At 35.7% G+C, this 18287-nt stretch overlaps 1 non-coding gene across 1 annotated transcript; it reads right to left on the bottom strand.

Moving 5' to 3' along the window:
• Positions 1-3935: 3935 nt before the first annotated feature.
• TRNAE-UUC (transfer RNA glutamic acid (anticodon UUC)) lies at positions 3936-4007 on the bottom strand. The gene has a single exon. It is a non-coding gene; the product is annotated as a tRNA-Glu (tRNA).
• Between the last annotated feature and the right edge of the window lie 14280 nt (positions 4008-18287).

Raw genomic sequence — 18287 nt, 5'->3', positions numbered from 1 at the left:
TACAGAGAATCTAACTAAAACAGAAAGCACAGCATAAAATAAACAAATCCATAATTCAATGCATTACTTTTACACCACTCGGGAACATCTGAATTTAGGAAGGTGAGATGTTCCTAATCTATTATGTGGGTAGAAAATTCTGTTGCCTTATAACTAGAAAGTTTAAATCCACTATTACAATTAATGTTCATCCATTTCAAATTTGAATATCTCATAGTATTATAAAAGGAGAGATAGTCTCAATTCACGGCGTAGACAAGGTTCTCATGGGGCAGGAGATCCGGAGTCGCTCATAATTGCTTTTAGTTGTGGTTGGCTGTATTCTTGTACGAATCAAAAGCGTTGACGAGGACCACAAAAGTGCTTCGGCATATCCTGGTTAAAGCCAGCAAAAGAGTTGGAGTCCTAGTCTGAGAAGTGGGCCATCATGCCTTGTCAAGACAAATGCTTTGAATCCAATCTTCTTTCATCCACTGAAAGCCTAAAACTGTCCTTGTCATTTTTTCCTTTGTAAAATGATACTAGATTTCCTTGCTGGGCTCCATTTGTTTTTTTGTACAAACTCATCGGGTGAATATGGGTGGGTGGGTGGGTTGTGACCCCCACTAACAAATAATTAATATGGGCCATTAATAATTCAATCTTTACTCAACCCGAACCCGAACCCAACCCAATCCAATCCCATTCATTTGCCTGCCACCCGGCCAGTCGGCCACCCCTATCCTAAAGCAGGGTCACCAAAAACCAAAGCTCCCTCTGCTTTCTTCTTAAATTACAGAGACCATCTGAGTTAGTCAACCCGCAACAAACCCAACCCAATCCACCCCTATCCTGATATAGGGTCCTAATTACTATCGGTTTAGAATATATATATAATGTATAATAAATTAAATAAATAAATAAATAAATTATATACTATACATATATTATATATAGAATATTTAATATATATTATACATAAATATTTATTTTTTATTTATTATAATCGGGTCTGTCGGGTCAAACCCAATTGTCTCGAGAACCGATCGATTCGGTTCTAGTCCAAAAATTATAAACCTTATCGGATCTAGTCCAAATCTTGGGTCCTCAACATTTCATGTTGGGTCGTTCCGGTTCCAACTAGTCCCAACCTAGCCCCAACCCATTTACAGTCCTATATTTAGAGCTATCAATAGGTAGGTTTGAGCCCAATATTTATGAGGGGAGAGAAAATGTAAGTGGAATGGGGAGCCATGGCTTCCTTGGGTCCCCTTGGCTCCACCCCTGGGGTTGGGATGAAACCTATTCATAGGTCACGTCAGGATGCGACCTTTGCCTTTATATCAATCGAACATATTCAAGTCCAAGTTTGAGCATGACCGGACCATCGGGTTTAGATCTTGTGCCCAAGCCCAACTCCTATATTAAACCCAAAGCTTGACCAAGAAAATGAGAAATAAATATTTGTATTCTTTATTTAACAATAAAATTGATTTATTTATATTAAATTGACTTCAAAGTGAAAATTTAATTATTTATTTATAGTTTTACTTTATTAAATTAAATATATTATTATCCATAACTTTTATTTATTTAATTCAACATGCGCCCAATATTTAAGGTTATAAATAGTTAATAATTTATTTTACTAACAAAACATCTCTTTCTCCGCAAGCCTAATAATTTGGGGCTATCAATAGGTTAGGTCTGCATTGGGTAGGGGCGGAGCTAGTAATTTTTTATGAGGGGGGTTAAAATCTAAGTGGATTGGGGGGGGGGGGGGGTAATTTAGGGCTATCAATAGGTTAGGTCTGGATTGGGCAGGAGCAGAGCTAGGAATTTTTTATAAGGGGTGCCAAAATCTAAGTAGATTGGGGGGTAGGGGGAATAAATATGGATGGCCATTGGGGGGGCAACCATTGGGGTGGGGAGGTGGGGGAGTGGGAAAATATACATGAAGAGTAGGGATTTGTTGGGCCATAGGGGGGTCATGGCTCCTTGGGCCCCCCCTGTCTCCACCCCTGGGTTGGGATTAAACCTATTCATAGGCCACACTATGCTTTGCTTTTATATCAACGGAACATATTTAGGCCCAAGCCTGAGCATGACCAGACCACTGGGCCTAGATCTTGAGCCCAAGCTCAACCCCCATATAAAGCCCAAAGCCCAGCTAGAAAATAGAGAAAAAAAATATTTGTATTCTTTATTTAACAACAAAATCAATTTATTTATATTAAATTGACTTTAAAATTGAAAAATTTATTTATTTATTGATTTTATTAAATTAAATATATTATTATCCATAAATTTCTACTTAGTAATCCTTTTTCCTAAAAACTATTAATTAAAAAATTTACCTTTTACAAATTCATTTAATCCTATACAATAATTTAACCCGCAAGTATATTGTTAAACACAAAGTAATTTTATTAAACGCGAATCAATAAAAATTAAATAATCTTTATCATAAGTGATTGCCATCTTAGATTTAACTACTAATGTAGTTGAACTCATGACTCATCATTCAATTAAGTGTAATTACATTAATCTTAATTATTTATGCACATTGGCTTATAATAGAAGGTCTAAAAGCACTCTTGGAATGTTTTAATTTCCATTTCAAATCTGCTTTTCCTTAATGGATGGAATCTTTTGGCTTACAGTGCGCTAGAATGAGACATCCGTTGGGGCATTGAATGGTAAATTGATAGAGTAGTTGGTTGTTTTCCAGTTGGAATCAAAATCGTTGATTAAGGCACAAAAAAGTGCTTCGGCTTATCCTGGTTAAAGGCAGCAAATTAAAAGATGTTTGCGTGGTGAAGTGGTTCATCAATCATCATGCGTTGTGTTGAATCTCTTTTTATCCGCTGAAACCCTAAAACTGTCATCATTTTTCCCTTTTCAAAATGATACTACATTTCCTTCTTAGGCTCCATCCATTTGATTTCAGTTCAATTTTGTTTGTTTATCTATGAAGAATAAAATGGTAAGTAGAATGATACATGGCTTTGACTAGATAATGGTTATTTGCTTAGGAATTGAGAGTACCAGTAAAGTAAAATAGGGTTTGACTAGAAACCAGAAAAACTTTTCTGATAACCAATCAATCAGTAGGAGTGCTAATCATCAATAAGGTGGATTATATTTTCATCCAGGGTAAATCTTCCAATACTCATTAGTGTCTCAGAAATCTGAAATTACAGTTTCCCCCCTCCGAGTTTACTCCGTATATCCTATGGGTGGAGCCACGGTCAAGATTCATTCTACTTCTACTTGTTCTGGAGATGGAGATGGACTGAACAGTAAAAATCTCAAATTTTTATCCTATTCAGAGTAACGACCTTTGCATGATGCATAAAGGAACCCTTAATTTTTTATATAAAATAAAATGTATTCATATATACATAATATTATATTTTATGGTATAAACATATTATCTTTTTTATCACTAAAACGACATTACTATTATGATTTATGAAAATATATTTACATGGGCAGGACCACAACTTCGTCCAAAGACAGGACCAAGAATGACACACCTTGGCCTTGGTAGAGTCGAATATACTGATTTGGGGATGGGGATGAAGATCTATCATCTCTGTAAAGGAGTTGCTTGCTTTGTGCTTCTGAAACTATCCTTGCAGAGAGTTTCGGATGCCACTGAGAATTAATTGCAGTTTTTGTTGAGAGGAAAGGTTGGACTGGTGTCTTAAAATTCTTGTGTTCTGATTTTTTAATGATTTGGGTTTCCGTCATTAATGGCATGGAATCATGATGGACGAAACTGGAAGAAACAAAAACTATGAACGCCTGGGCAATACTGCTCGGTTCTCAGCCAAAAAAAAAACACCACTCAAATGCGAGAAGTATATTACAGAAATTCGGGAATTTACAGGAAAAAACTAAGACGATCTGATCTGGGCGAGGCTTTTTGATTTTAAAAGGAAAAGGTCATTTTCCGTTGCCGGGAATCGAACCCGGGTCTCCTCGGTGAAAGCCAGACATCCTAACCGCTGGACGACAACGGAGACCTGGCGAGGCTTTCTGATTGAACGATCTATTAACTTACCATGAACCGACCTCGAAGGGGGCAGTGATTGGAAATAGAAAGCTTGGAGAGGAAAACACGGTATAGATTACCCAACAAAGGAAGAGGGTCCTCTACCTCTACTGGTATCTGGGTTAGGCGGACTGAGATCGACTTGACACCATTAACCATTCTGAATCACCGGTTAGGCTCGAATTGTCCTGGTCCGGTCGCCGCCGCCGGCTCTCGGTTTATCAGCGCAGGTTAGATTAACGGTTCGGGTCATCACTCGAGCGTGATCGGAAATCATCTTCTTCACCCGAAATACCAAATACAGATACGTTTATTCAGAAATTTCAACAGTGAATAAAGGGTGTATGACTGCTTTCTTGACGTGGTATGGTCGCCAGAGACCGGATTTAATCCCCGGAAAAAAAAAAAAAAAAAACAGCAATATTATTTTCATTTCTAAAGAAGTTCAAAAGCTTCGCAGGTATTGCTCTGATACCACTATGGGATGTGATATAGGCTATACAACAATCATAATATGGAAACACGAAACAGGGAACGTTTTTGATAGTCTCTGCAAATTCTCTATTGTTATGTTGTCAGTGTTTTGATGGGTTTAGGAGGAGGAAGAGATACAGGAGCGCATTTAGGTTACCTTCATATGGATTTTACGGTTATCCAGACTCTGTCGCACAACCAATGTACAAATCCGTTCAGTCTGGGTTATAAGGTGATCCAATTGTTCTCTCCGGTACTCCAAAGATTTTTTGGTAATTACAGAAAATAGTACAACAGTCAACTAAAACACTACAACCTTCCCTTGCATCAAATCCCAGTTAATCTTCTTCCCTTACAAAATTCTTAACTAAGAAACAAAACTCTCTTAACATATAATAAGCAGGAAGTAATAAGAGAAGATGAAATGCGTCCATAAGAGATACAGAGACCCCTAATACAAATGGATTCATTCCAAGAAACTGATCAGAAAACAGAGATGGGGTGAACTTTTGAAGACGGACGGCGATGGCAACGTCTTCCTTGGGATAAACGGGGAGTTGAAAACACCGTCTTAAGAATACCAGTAAGAATTCTACATCTTTTTGGAACCAAACGACATCCCGCAGCTACACCCGCCCTTCTGCCACCAATGGTGGTGGTGGACGCCAGCCACCGCAGCTCATTGTTAATGATCTGGAATCGTACTTGTGCCGCCATGAACAAGCTCGTATTCGTCGTCTAAAGCAATCAGAAAACCATTCCCTCATAATAAACTTTTGATAGGTTGCTCTGTTTTATAAACCAGAAACGTTGAAGGAGGAAGAATATGCACTTTCCATTCTTCGTGGACTGAATCGTCTGATGAAAGAGATACATACCATGAATTTGAAAATCTGAAAATGAGGTGTGACCGTGTGATGGGAATGGTAGCCTTCGCTTTTCCACTTTTTTCTTTAACCTTCTTAGGCCTATTCAATTAAAGAACTCGGTTCAAATTTACACCTCAACCGACCATATCCATTCCGATTCCGACTCCGATTCCAGAACCCTATTCAGCCAAACGGGCTCTAAGCCTCTAAGTTTTTTTTTTTTCAAATCAAACAATCATAAACTTTTCTGGTAGCCAGATCTTTGGTTTATATGGGAGAAGAGAATGAAGGTGGGAGGAAGGCAATGCAAAATTGCAAAATTGCAAATTCTGAATCACTTTTGGTGGAAGTAGGAAAATGCAAATTTTACCCCAGCTAGGTTAGCAAACTGACATGGTAAATATATGATTGCACTGCATGCCGTATGGATTTGCACTCCCAACAGAGCCTAGGCTGTGTTTGATTGCAATGCAAATAAATTTGCACTGATGAAAAACCATGACAGTACAAATTATTTGAGTGTAAATTCTGACCTCTTTTTGTTTTAAATTTTAACTTATTTTATTTGATTGTAATACAAATCAAGTAAATTAAGTTATGAAACATAATAAAATAAAACCCAAAACAAAATTAAACCAGAATTTACATTTTTTACATTTGCACTTCCATGCATTTATACTACTATGAATAAATTTGCACTGCAACCAAACACAGAAACATTAATCCTAAATCCTAAAGAGAGGGAAAATAGGAAAGTTTTAGGACTAATGTGAAGTTTCATCAGTTAGTGAAGTTCGTTTAAAGAAGCTGAAACGAGCTTGGGTAGGGGCCCAGAAGGAATCCATGTTCCTCCCTCCTTCAAGCTTTACTTTTCATGTTTCATTATAAGACAGTATTGTTTGTGCTTTGAATTCTTTGTGGCGATCTGCTTTATGAATTCATTCTGAATTAATTTGAGAAAAATGCAAAAGTAAAATTTCATAGTGGTTTGTGGTGGATGCATAGGGCTTGGGCCACTTGTGGTATAGACCCGACCCATATTCATTTTATAAGTCCGAACTGAATACGAAGAATCATGTATTTCAGAGGTTTTCTCTCTTGTATACAAAAGTCTGCATTGTGAGAGAAGAGTGGGACATTAGATGTATTTGGGGCTTAGAGTTTTTCTGTAAGAACACAACTCTGTATTTCTTTTCATTACCTATTATATAGTGAATTTCTATTCTTCCTTTGCCCGTAGATATAAGCTATAAACTGAACCATGTAAATCTGTATTCTCTGTATTTGTTTTCTCTTTATCTCTAATTCATTTTCGCTTGAATGCAATTTAGAATCTATTTTCTTGGGATTTTTCTACAACAGACGGAAGACTTAACTTCCACAAGATAGAAAGCAAACCCAAAGATGTCCTTTGTCATTAATCCCAAAAGTCTAAAAGAAACCCAACCGAATGATTATTTCAGTTGAGAAGAGTGAAAATACAAACAAATATATTTACCCTCTATATTTGCATTTATACTTACACCCTTTCCAAAGAGAATCCAAAACACAACAAGCAATAAACAAGCCCACTAAAATAATATTTTTTTATACTTTTTAACATTTCCCATTTTGGCTCATACCTATAAAGTCTAAATCCAATGTTAGAATGTTTCCTTGTCAAATCTGCTTTCTTTTATTAGTTGATAATTTCAATGGCGTTTGGGCAACAGGCTGAAATGAGATCCATCTGGTTGGGGACATTCAAGGGTAAATCAACACCTAAATGATGGAGTACTTTGTGTGACCTAAAGTCAAGCGGAAAAGAAAGTCCATTGATCCTAGTCAGAAAGTTGATTGTGTTGAACCTTCTTTCATGTGCTGACTAATTTATTTTGTTATTATGTGAAATCTTGTTCCAGACTCTCTCTCTATTGTTATACAAATTTTGAGTTACCCTTTCAAGAGATTAGATGATCTAGTAAGTATCTCTTTTTTATATTTAGGCAATATTGCTTAGACCTTTCTTTGGGCATATTCTTTAGACTTTCCTTGGGCATTTTTATATCTCGGCCATGTGGGTCCCATGTTTCAAGTTAATCCTTTGACCCCATTAAATTCCACAGTGGGACTCATTAATGGGGCACCACTTGTTGTAGTCTCCCATGACTGTTCTACAGTTCTTGAAACTCCAAAGGTTGGAGCCCACCTTATTTTGTCTTTGGTTCTTCGTCTGCAACACATTTGTAGTTGAATCAATGTGTTACCAGGAATTTGATATTTTGTTTGTCTCTCTAGTTGAATCAATGTGTTGTAGTAGGTCTGAATGGTTCACACCATTAAAAAAATATGAGACACCATGGAGGACGTAGTAGATCTGGGCGAGGTTTTTTGTTTTTTGTTTCTTTTTTTTTTCTATCAGCATGATATTTCAGTCTCTGCGAACCAACCTAGAAGGCGATTGTGCTTGAAAGCACTTCCATGGATAAAACAGAAACGTTGGAAAGGAAAACAGACTTCAAACAACCCAAGTCTCTGGAAATTCTCTAGTGGTGTCTAAAGATCAGTGCTTTGATGGGTTTTGGAGGAGGAAAATGAGAAAATGCACGAGTTTTTACCGATCTTCCAGACTCTGTCACACATCCGATGAACAGACCTATCACAGGTATTATGGATCAGTGTTGTTCATTAGGTTAGATTCATTAGAAGATGTTCTAATTGTTGTTTCTGCTCTCAAAGGTCATTTTTAATATTAAAGAAAAGGGAAATTGTTTAAAACTCATCATGATTTTTCAGCATTTCTCTTTTAAACTCATCATAGCTTTTCTAAACATGCAGGAACCCCGTATCAGTAACTTGACGTTAAACAGACTAACAGGTATTAGTAGATTACTATTTTACCGTTTGTTATATTCGACCTATTTTTTAATATTTCAGAATTAACCCTGTTATTATTCCACCCAAAACCCATTTTTCAGCTTCCTTAGAATACTTTCAAGCAGCACAATGAGAAACATCTCTCAAAGAGTAAAAATCTTATAGGGTAGTTTGGTGTTTAAGGGCATTTTAGTCATAAAAATATGTTTAATAAGGTTGACTCATCAACTAAGGGCAGTTTGATCATGAAAATTGCATTTATGCTGATGTGAACAACTTATGTCAATATACACTAACAAATGCTCTAACAGATGGAATTTTGGAAAACAAAAGCTTACTGACATGGGGTTCCCTAGACGTAAGATTAAGAAAAATACTGAAAAGTTATGATGAAATTTAGACAATTTCCCAAAGGCCACATTTGTTTGAGGTGGAAAATCAAACTAGGGTAAATCGGTGTAAAACTTATTTTGAATTTTTATTTACATTGATAATCGATGTAAAATATACATCAAAATTAAGGATGTAAAACTAAAACTCATCGACTTCTATCATATTCTTCTCACCCTAACGTCTCTTTCTTCTTCTTTGTTTTAATCGTCGTTTTTTCTCTCGTTGGCATCAATTAATCTCCTTCAAACATCCAGTATGAGATTTTGGCACTGGTGAAGCTCTGATCGGCACTGACGATTTTGGCAACTGGGTGGGAGTCCTCTCCACCACTGACCCTTCAACCTTTCCAATAATAGAAACCCTCTTTGCCCCAACGACAAAGCCCTCTCTCGCCTCCCCAGCTCTCTCCCTCCTGACTTCTACACATGAATAAAATTGGCCTGAAACTGGATGCTGCAACTTGTTGCAACGGTGGATCTGAAGCCAAAGATGGCAGCGGCAAAACCCAATCCGATCTCCCGCAACTGGAGATCTCTCTCTCTCTCTTCTTATTCTTCTCCCCCCCTCCTTTTTTCTTTCTCTGTTCCGTCACCGCCGATCTGAACCCACCTCCGACCTTTCTCTCTCCATCTGTCTCTCTTTCGTTCTCTCTCTTTCTCTCTTCTCCTCCTCCTTTTTCTTCTTCTTCTTCCTCTACTTCCCTCCTCCTCTGTTCTATTTTCGTCTTCTCCTTCGAGACAAATGCAGAACTGCAGTCCTTCCTCTTTCTTCACTTTGATCTTCGCCTCCCTGAAACCATCACTTAAAATCTGTTCCGTCTGATGAGCAAGTAGAACCGACTATAGCAGTGATCACATGAAACTTCTCCTGATAGCCCGATCCCCTGTCGTAGCAATGAACTCAGGCCTATATTCGAGCAAAATCGGCGACGGTGCGGCAACGATCTCAGCAGTCCCTATTCTGTGTCGACTATAGTAGCTCCCATCTCAGGTTTATCTTCAACCTATTCTGTGTCGACGCTCTCGTTGAATACAATTTTGTACCATCTTTAATTACTATACCAACTACAGTAACTCCTATCTCACCGAATTTACACACCTTGACAATCAAACATGATTTGTATAAATTTTCAAAATCTATCGATCCTAATTTCCATCAACAACTAAACTAATTTACATTTCCCATCGGTGTTAAACTGAATTTACACCTAAAACAAATGCAGCCTAAAAAAGAAGGAATAGTATCCGGCTGAAAAACTACAACCTTCCCTGACATTAAAATCTAACCCATCCCCTTCCCCTACAAAATCTCAGAGAAGAAAGAAAACTCGTAATATGTAATAAGTAGATCTTCATTGCTTTTTGGCTCGTTGATGACTGGTGGCTATCGTTGGTGTTGCCAACGAATGAATCTTATTTCTAGCAAATGATCAGAAAATACAGGTGGGGTGAACGTCTGAAGACGGACGGCCACGTCTTCCTTGGGATAAATAGAGAGTTCAAAATACCATCTTTAAGAATTCCCAGGGAAACTCTACCTCATTTTGAAGCCAAACGAGTAGCTGCTACTGATTTGTTGATAATATATTAATATTGCCATCAAAGTTGAAGTGCCATCAATTTCACAGGTGAGAAAACACGTCATCACAAAGATTAGCCAGCAGTTTTTTTCTTCAGCTAAGTCCCCACCGGTAAAGATAATGACCCTCGGCAAAGACCAAGAAAACCGCCGACGCAGGTCACAATGATTTTGGCGCTTAAATCAATCACTGCCAACAGTCAAAAACCACCGTTATAACATATGAGAAAAAGCCTATTGCAACGGTTTTTTTATTTATAAAATTATTTTACATGCTTTCCTACTACACATCAAACATTCAAAAATTCTACATGTAATTAAATAAATGTGAAACAATAAATTTAAAAAAAAAAAATTATCTACATTTATACGGTTAAGTAAGAAATTACATTATCTAATAAATAAAAAATACAAACAATTTTAAATATTTATTCAGGAACGTGTATGAATAAGATATTAAAAAAATCTTTTTTCCATTGTCCAAATCTTCAATGTGATACTAGCTTAACCTGCACACAAATCATTTAAATGATTAAATTCAAATTACTAACTATAACATAAAAACTAATTGATAATTATACTCAAAGTTTTATATCTTACATAAAAGGATCATTTATTAAAACACCCTTTATAGTTTTACAAATTTTATTAAAATCTATCTCAGTTTACATTTTACTAACTCCCCCTATAGTTTGCAACCGGCTTACTTAATCAACCTTCTATCAAGAATATTTTATATTTGCTGTCTCAAATTGTCAACTTAACCACCTATACTGTGAAAAATATTCAAGGGCTTGGGCATGCGCTATTTTATTCCAAAAATATCCCTAGCACATCATAATATCATATCAAGCTTTTAAAATGAACCATTGTTTAATTTTCAGTTCCACCACACAATGTTTGGTTTTAGTAGAATGAATGAGAGAACAGTCCATACCAGGTTATTAGTTAATTTGCAATGGCATATCTTCCTTCTTCAAATAGAGAATAAAATTGAATGAAAAGAATTGTTGCCCATGTTTTGCTAAGGGCAAGAGTGACATTTCCATTTATATTTTTTGTAGATTAAATTGGTCCAAACAGATCCTAAGGTCAAAATTGTCATTTTCCACTTCAACCTAATGGAAGGTTGATTAAATGAATTGATTGCAAACTATAAGGGTGTTTTAGTAAAACACAAACTATAGGATAGGTTTTAGTAAATTCATCAAACTACATAGTGTGTTTTAATAAAACACAAACTATAGGGTAGATTTTAGTAAATCCATCAAACTACATAAAGTGTTTCAGTAAAGGACCCGGCATGAAACTATTATAACATGAAGTTCCATGTCTTACATATGGAGTTAGCCAAACAACATGTTTCCCAATAGTTGTTACACGACAACAAAATCGGCTCATCCGCCGCTATACATTAAAAAAAGCACTGCTATAGGTATTTAGCGGCAAATTAGTGACGGACCCCTTTCTGCCGTTGTATGCAACGTCGCTATAGGTTCTAGTGTATTTAATTGTCATCAATTCAAATATCCACCGCTGTAAATGTATCATTTTCATCATATAGCAGCGGATATGCCGCCGCTAAAAACAAACATTTTAGCGGCAGATATATTCGCCGCTAAAAAAGTTGATATTCGCCGCTAAAAGCTCATGTTCGATTTTATCCAACCTGATTAACGGAGATGCATTTAGAATTTATCCAACCTGATTAACCAAGATACATTTACAACTTATCCAACCTGATTAACACCTATAACATCACACCAAAATTTCAAATAAAATTTAATAAAACTAAACTATTAATTAAAAACAAATGTACATCTTAATGTGAGTTCCATACATTAATGATATGGGAAAGGTACAAAATTCTGGTTACATATAATAATAAATCAAAAAAAAATATTGTATCTTCTTCAACAAAGCCTTCCATCATTCTTGTATTGGTTCCACCTAAAAAACAAGGAAAACAAATATAAAAATTAGAGTGTGCATGATATACATCAAGGTTTATAAGTTTAAAGCTTCCATCCATAGGGCACACCCCCTAGTGATCAATTTCATTCTCATATGATCTCACTATGTCCCTTAAAATAAAAAGTAAAATGATATAATCCCCACTTTATTTATATGAGAGAATTAAGGTTGGAGGATGGTGAGAATCAATTTTTAAGATGCAAACTTTACAAAATAAGTGCAAATCAGACAATAAATGTGAATTTACATCAGGTAGGATTGTAAATTATAATTAAAAAAAGATGTAAATCTAAATCAATTCCATCAAACAAATAAACAACAATTGAAGGCATTTAAAGAAATTGCAGATGGTACTTATTATTTCACCTATAGGATACTTCATATAAATTATATTTAGTATATCTATCAAAATTGACAACCTCTTGGAAAGGTTCTTTAATCCAAGAATGCAGGGAATATCAGGGAGCAGAACCAGCTTCACATTGCTTACACACACATTTGGAGAGAAGGAAACCAATCAACAGACTGGCTAGTGAATATGGTTCAAAGTGTTAGTTTAGATCTAGTTGATAATGTTCATTGGGCCTTGGCTTACATCTGTTTTATGGACAGGTGGGACAGGCCCATGTTTTTTGATGAAATGGTAATTTAAATCTGTGCAAAAACTGGAAATTGATTAAGAACTTATGTGCCTCCAATGTTTGCTTTTTGGCCAAAGCCCATTCTTCACTTCTCTTCCTCTTCTTGAGGACGGACTCGGGAACAATAGCCCCTCCTTTGGTTTCCTCTTTACCCATCTCTCTTCGACGCAGTAATAGAGCCATCTTTAGTTCTTTTTCACATTAGGCAATCTTTTCCACCATGCAATGAAGGTACCCAAGGGTCCTCAAATATAAAGATCTCCTTTCCATCTCTCACCTCCCAACAAAACTCCTTCTTGACCTCTTCCTTTACCTTTAAAATAATTTTCACCATATCGAAGGTTTTGCTTGAAAAAAAAAAAAAAAATGTATTTCTCTCGCTACACCAGTGTCACAACTTCTGCTTCAATTTCCAGACTTAAGATACCACCCTGTAAGCTGCAGATCTAGAAATATTATCCCTTCATTTTTCACGAGTAATTTGTTCCTTCACCTCTTTTTCCCCTGAATATGTCACAAGGAAAACTGTAAACCAATCTAAAATGCCTTTCATGCCTGCATTTAATAATTTGATGGAAGTAGAATTTAAAGTGCTAAAATTAATAAGAATGCCTTGAAAGTTATTAATTTCTCCATTTGAACCTAGTAGTATATATAGCCAAGAACATTTATGTTAAAATCAAATCAAATGCAAAATAATTGTCACTGGTTTCGGGAAATGTGACTTTGAAAATATATTTGAATGTAATGTCTAGGATTTCTGAAGAATTTTAACTATTTTAAATTTGTTTGCCACAAGACCTATGACCTAACTTACCCAGATATGGCAAGGACATGGCTGGACAAGGTGTCGCATATGGAACTACCACTAAAATTTGAAGTACCCAACACAATCAGGCATCTTTGTACAGGTATCTAGGTATCATGGCCTGTGGCAGGCCCAAACTAAGAAGTTTTGTAACTGACATAGATATTATGTTGGCTTCAGAAAATCTAGATTTAATTAGTTTGGTAGTATAACAGATTTTCAACTCCTTTTTGTGTAATCAACGATTTGAGTTTTCATCTAATAATACTTGATTTCATTCACACTATCTAGTAATAATCCTTCTCTAGCTTCTTCATGTGTAAATACCGTGTTTTTGTCCTCCAGCTTAACCAAAAAATTAATTATGAACACATCTTATTACATTGAATTCGTTCTTAAGCCCAAATCATCCAAGAGAACACGTAATTAATTCGTTCTTTGCTTCTCAAAGGAAAAATTACAGTTTATCCTTCAATAATATAGTTTTTATGAGTTAATAATCAAATACGCATCTACAATAACATGCTTGCTTACTGGAGATGAGTAGGTTCACTCTAGCAGTTTCCACATGTTGAGCCAAACCACAGTGGATGGGTAGGATCTTGATTTTCAATGACCCCAATCGAAATGGTACAAAGACTTGCTATGTAATCTCATATCAAGCGACTTAAGTGGCTTTTTAATGTGAAACAGTTGAATTTTATACAGTATACTTGCATTTGACAAACTTTCAGCCCAGATTTATATAGCACTTGTCATCCCATATGTTCCACTATGAAAATGCAGAATCCAGTTTTCTCTAACAGAGTATATCCTCCATGTCCAATAAGGCTATGGGGATGACAAGTAGGAGATAGGTGTTTCAAGTCTTAGTGTCCTGAACAATGATCTGATAACTTTGAGGCTAGAACAGGTGGAAATGACAGTATTGAATATGCAAAGAGAAAAATCAGGTATTTTTCCATTTCCGACTGATAGTGAAGATTTTCTTACGAAGTTACTATTACGAGAATTTATTTATCCAAGTTCTGGTGAATAATACAGGATTTATGTCCCAAATTTACTATCATTTCCATGGTCATGTTTTCAGCTTTCTTCTAAAGGTCTAGTTTTCTTTGAGATTTTTGCTTTTACATTCTCCCCATTTACATAAATAAGTGCTATGAAACTTTTTCTAATTCCTTTATGATTTATCAATTTGATCACCTTAATAACGTATTCACCACCATGTATTCATCCACCTTTAATAATTATTGTTGAATATTTTATGGCGCTTTTATTATTGTTTTTTATCTCACTCCTATTGTTTATTCTAAGAACTCAGAAATAAATCACTGCAGAATTTTATGCAGGTAACCATAACACCTACGAAATCACTAGTATAACTGGTGAAAAATTATAGAATCATGTTAAGAAAATTTTGTTTCTATTGCTTAATGTCTATCTAGTAGACTTCAGAAGTCTGTATGGCATCACATAGAGTGAACAGTCGTGGAGATAGTATTTCCCTTCTGTAGGAGAGTAACATCTATTAAACACGATTTACTTCTAAAAAATGGCATTCACCGCAACGACTGTCATGCAGTTGAGGCACCCCCACTTTTTCCTTCTCTGCCTTCTAAACCCTGGTGGAACCTCACATTATTTGAAAAAGATTTGTCAAAAAGCTATCTGCAATTCTGCATGCTTCTAAAGACTTGTAGATGATATTATAGAATAATCTGAACATTAGGCTTGCAGAAGGGGAACGAAGAACATCAAGCGTTAGACTTCATTGGTCCAATCAATGAAGAATTGCTTAAATTGTTCAGAAGCAACTGATCAATTAGCGAGTTAGTGACAATATTTAAGTATATATCCCTTTATGGGTCAACTCCCTTCCAATTCCATTATATCTACATGGTTAATTATTGTCTGCCACTTCATCTTTCATCAAGAGCAACCTGATTTTCCCACTCTCCTGATTAGCTAAAAAAAAGAAAAGCTGGATCGCTTAAAAGAGGAGATCACTAACTAGACATGACTACTACCAGATAAAAGGATATATTACAAGCTCATTAGAAATGACAATGGGGCGGGTTTGGAGAGGGTTTTGTAAATTCTAGATCTTCCCCATCTCTCGATCTGTACCTCTCCAAAACCCACAATAGTTGGATTTTCAGAATCTAACCCCCTCTCCCTCCCATACAAAAATGTAAAACCCTCCCTGACCCTAGTCACCCTACCCTCTTCACATTTGAGGGCGTGGGTGGAAGGCCGGGTCCAAAATCCCCATCTAATTTCTTGTCATTTCTTATTATATATAAACAACAAGCCAGCAAAATAGTATGAACAAATCAAAATTTTCAATTATTTGATAAAAACATACAAAAAATATATAAATTATCAATTATTATTTACATAAGATTCAAAACATTATTAAATTCAACACAGAATATATAAGTTCATATACCTTACAACAATAATATACGAGTTGTAGAGGGTCAGATTTAGCCTAATACTGTACCCTATATATATCTGTCAGGACAAATAGGTGTGGGTACCCGATCAGCAAGGTGAAAATTGCCGTCTCTAAAGCTCATGTTTTGAATGAAGTCCTTCTACCCTAGGGCTGAAAACCAGCTGATAAGTAACTGGCTCATTAGCTGGCTTACCCCACGGGCTAAATTTAGGGCTCCTGGACCAATTCCAGCCAAAGCTCTAAGGGAGCCTGATACAAGCTATGATGTGATTGGTTGCAACTGGGATTGTGTAGGCTATATATTATAATAATATATACACATTTTATATAATAACTAATATACCCTAAATGTAGATCAGATTGCCAATCTTTGAGTTATTGTTAACTTTGTTTTCATTTAATGGCCATGGACCATGGCTTCTTTCATTTAATGGCCATGGACCATGGCTTCTTTCATTTAATGGCCATGGACCATGGCTTCTCTCAACTGTGAATTTATAGCCAACAATATTAAAACTGTTAAGTGTGTCCTAATCACTTATGGTTCATTTGGTTTGCAGTCGGAATTGAAATTGGAATCAAAATCGAAATCCTCCGGAATCAGAATTGGAATCGGAATGGTCCATTCCTATAGTCGGTTTGATTCAGACAAGAATGAAAATGGGAATTGAAATCAACAGGAATGAGATTTCATTCCCAAGGGAGGGTAGGGAATAGCCATTCCTTAAATAGGGGATGTCATTCCAGTAGGAATGGGAATGGGATTCCAATTCCATCCAACCAAACAGTTGGAATTGGAATCCCCTATTCCCACAAACCAAACGGGGCCTTAGAGATGCCTAGGATTTTAAGAACCAAAGTCCATTAGATCATGACAAGCTCAGCAAAGATCTTTTCTCATCCATGATTCATGATTAAGTAATAGCTCCACTGCTTCCATCACTCTAAACATTAACAGAGTTGCCTCGTGTCTATGCTAAAGTTCTAGAGCCCATTTCTTCTATCAAACTACCTGATTCCAATCCATACTAAAACACATCTAAATCCATCAATCAACCAATTAACAAAGTATATTAATTTCATAACTCCATACCCATTTATCCACATAAAAGCAGCATTAAATGTGCCAGTTTGGAGGTGGTTTACTGAGTGTGGTTGAAGAAGCAAGGAATTTTAATTCCTCCTGTTCATCACCACTCAGTCAGATTAATAGATGTCCAGTCAATTGCAAATCACACCATTAATCCACTGGTGAATCACACTCCTAAAATTCCAGTATCAATTTAATTAGCAGATTTTTCTATTGAAATGCACTAGCCAGCTTTATAGTACTTAATTGACTAACCATGCAAGTTGAAGATAAGCTATATACGGATAATATTTGATAAAATACAAAATTCATTCCTTCCTATTCAGATTAAAAAAGATGAATGGTACAAATTACTAAGATCAAGAAACTTAAATTCTCAGTACTTGTTATTAACCCTTTTTTTTATTTCGTACACTTCTGAATTGTAAGGTCTTGGAGGCACCAAACCCAATTGTTTCTTAATTCTTCCTTGTTTTGAATTTGTAAGGTCTTATTTCTGAGTTTGTAAGGTCTTGGGTTGTTTTGGATTTTACAATATGTGCACTTCAATATGACCAGTTGAAGAGAACAACCAAGTATTGAAAATGAGAACAACCCAAATCTGTGACATCTTAACTGTGCACATATCACACAATGTAAGTAGTAAAGCCAGCTGAACTATTTTTTGTTTTTTTTATTTATTTTCCCACATGCTTATTAATAGCCTTCAAATATCCAAACAATACCCACAGAAAACCACAAGTCTTTATGTAGTTCCCTTTGATGTCTCATTTTGTTAATGAGACAAAATTCAAATATTTTATCAAGAGAAAAACACTAAAATATTTATATATCTAGAGAGAAGAATAGAAGAAAAAATCTTTGCATAGCATAACAAAAAGCTTCAAGATTATAAACATTATTATATTAGATGCCTCCCCTACAACCTCTGTCAAATTCACATACAAAAGAAAAAAAAAAAGAAGAAGAAATGCACAAGATTAAAATAATGATAGAGATAATGCAGTACAGTATCCAATGAAAATTAAGCTTTTGGTGTTTACAATGAACCTTCCCAAGAAGATGTGATGATTAAAAAAATTAAATTATAAAAATTATAATATT

This window comes from Nelumbo nucifera, chromosome 4 (genome assembly GCF_055504915.1).
Source record: "Nelumbo nucifera cultivar China Antique chromosome 4, China Antique-T2T, whole genome shotgun sequence".
NCBI classification, from domain to species: domain Eukaryota; kingdom Viridiplantae; phylum Streptophyta; class Magnoliopsida; order Proteales; family Nelumbonaceae; genus Nelumbo; species Nelumbo nucifera.
Note: the sequence above shows the minus strand (reverse complement) of the source record. Positions and strands in the feature narration are given on the sequence as shown.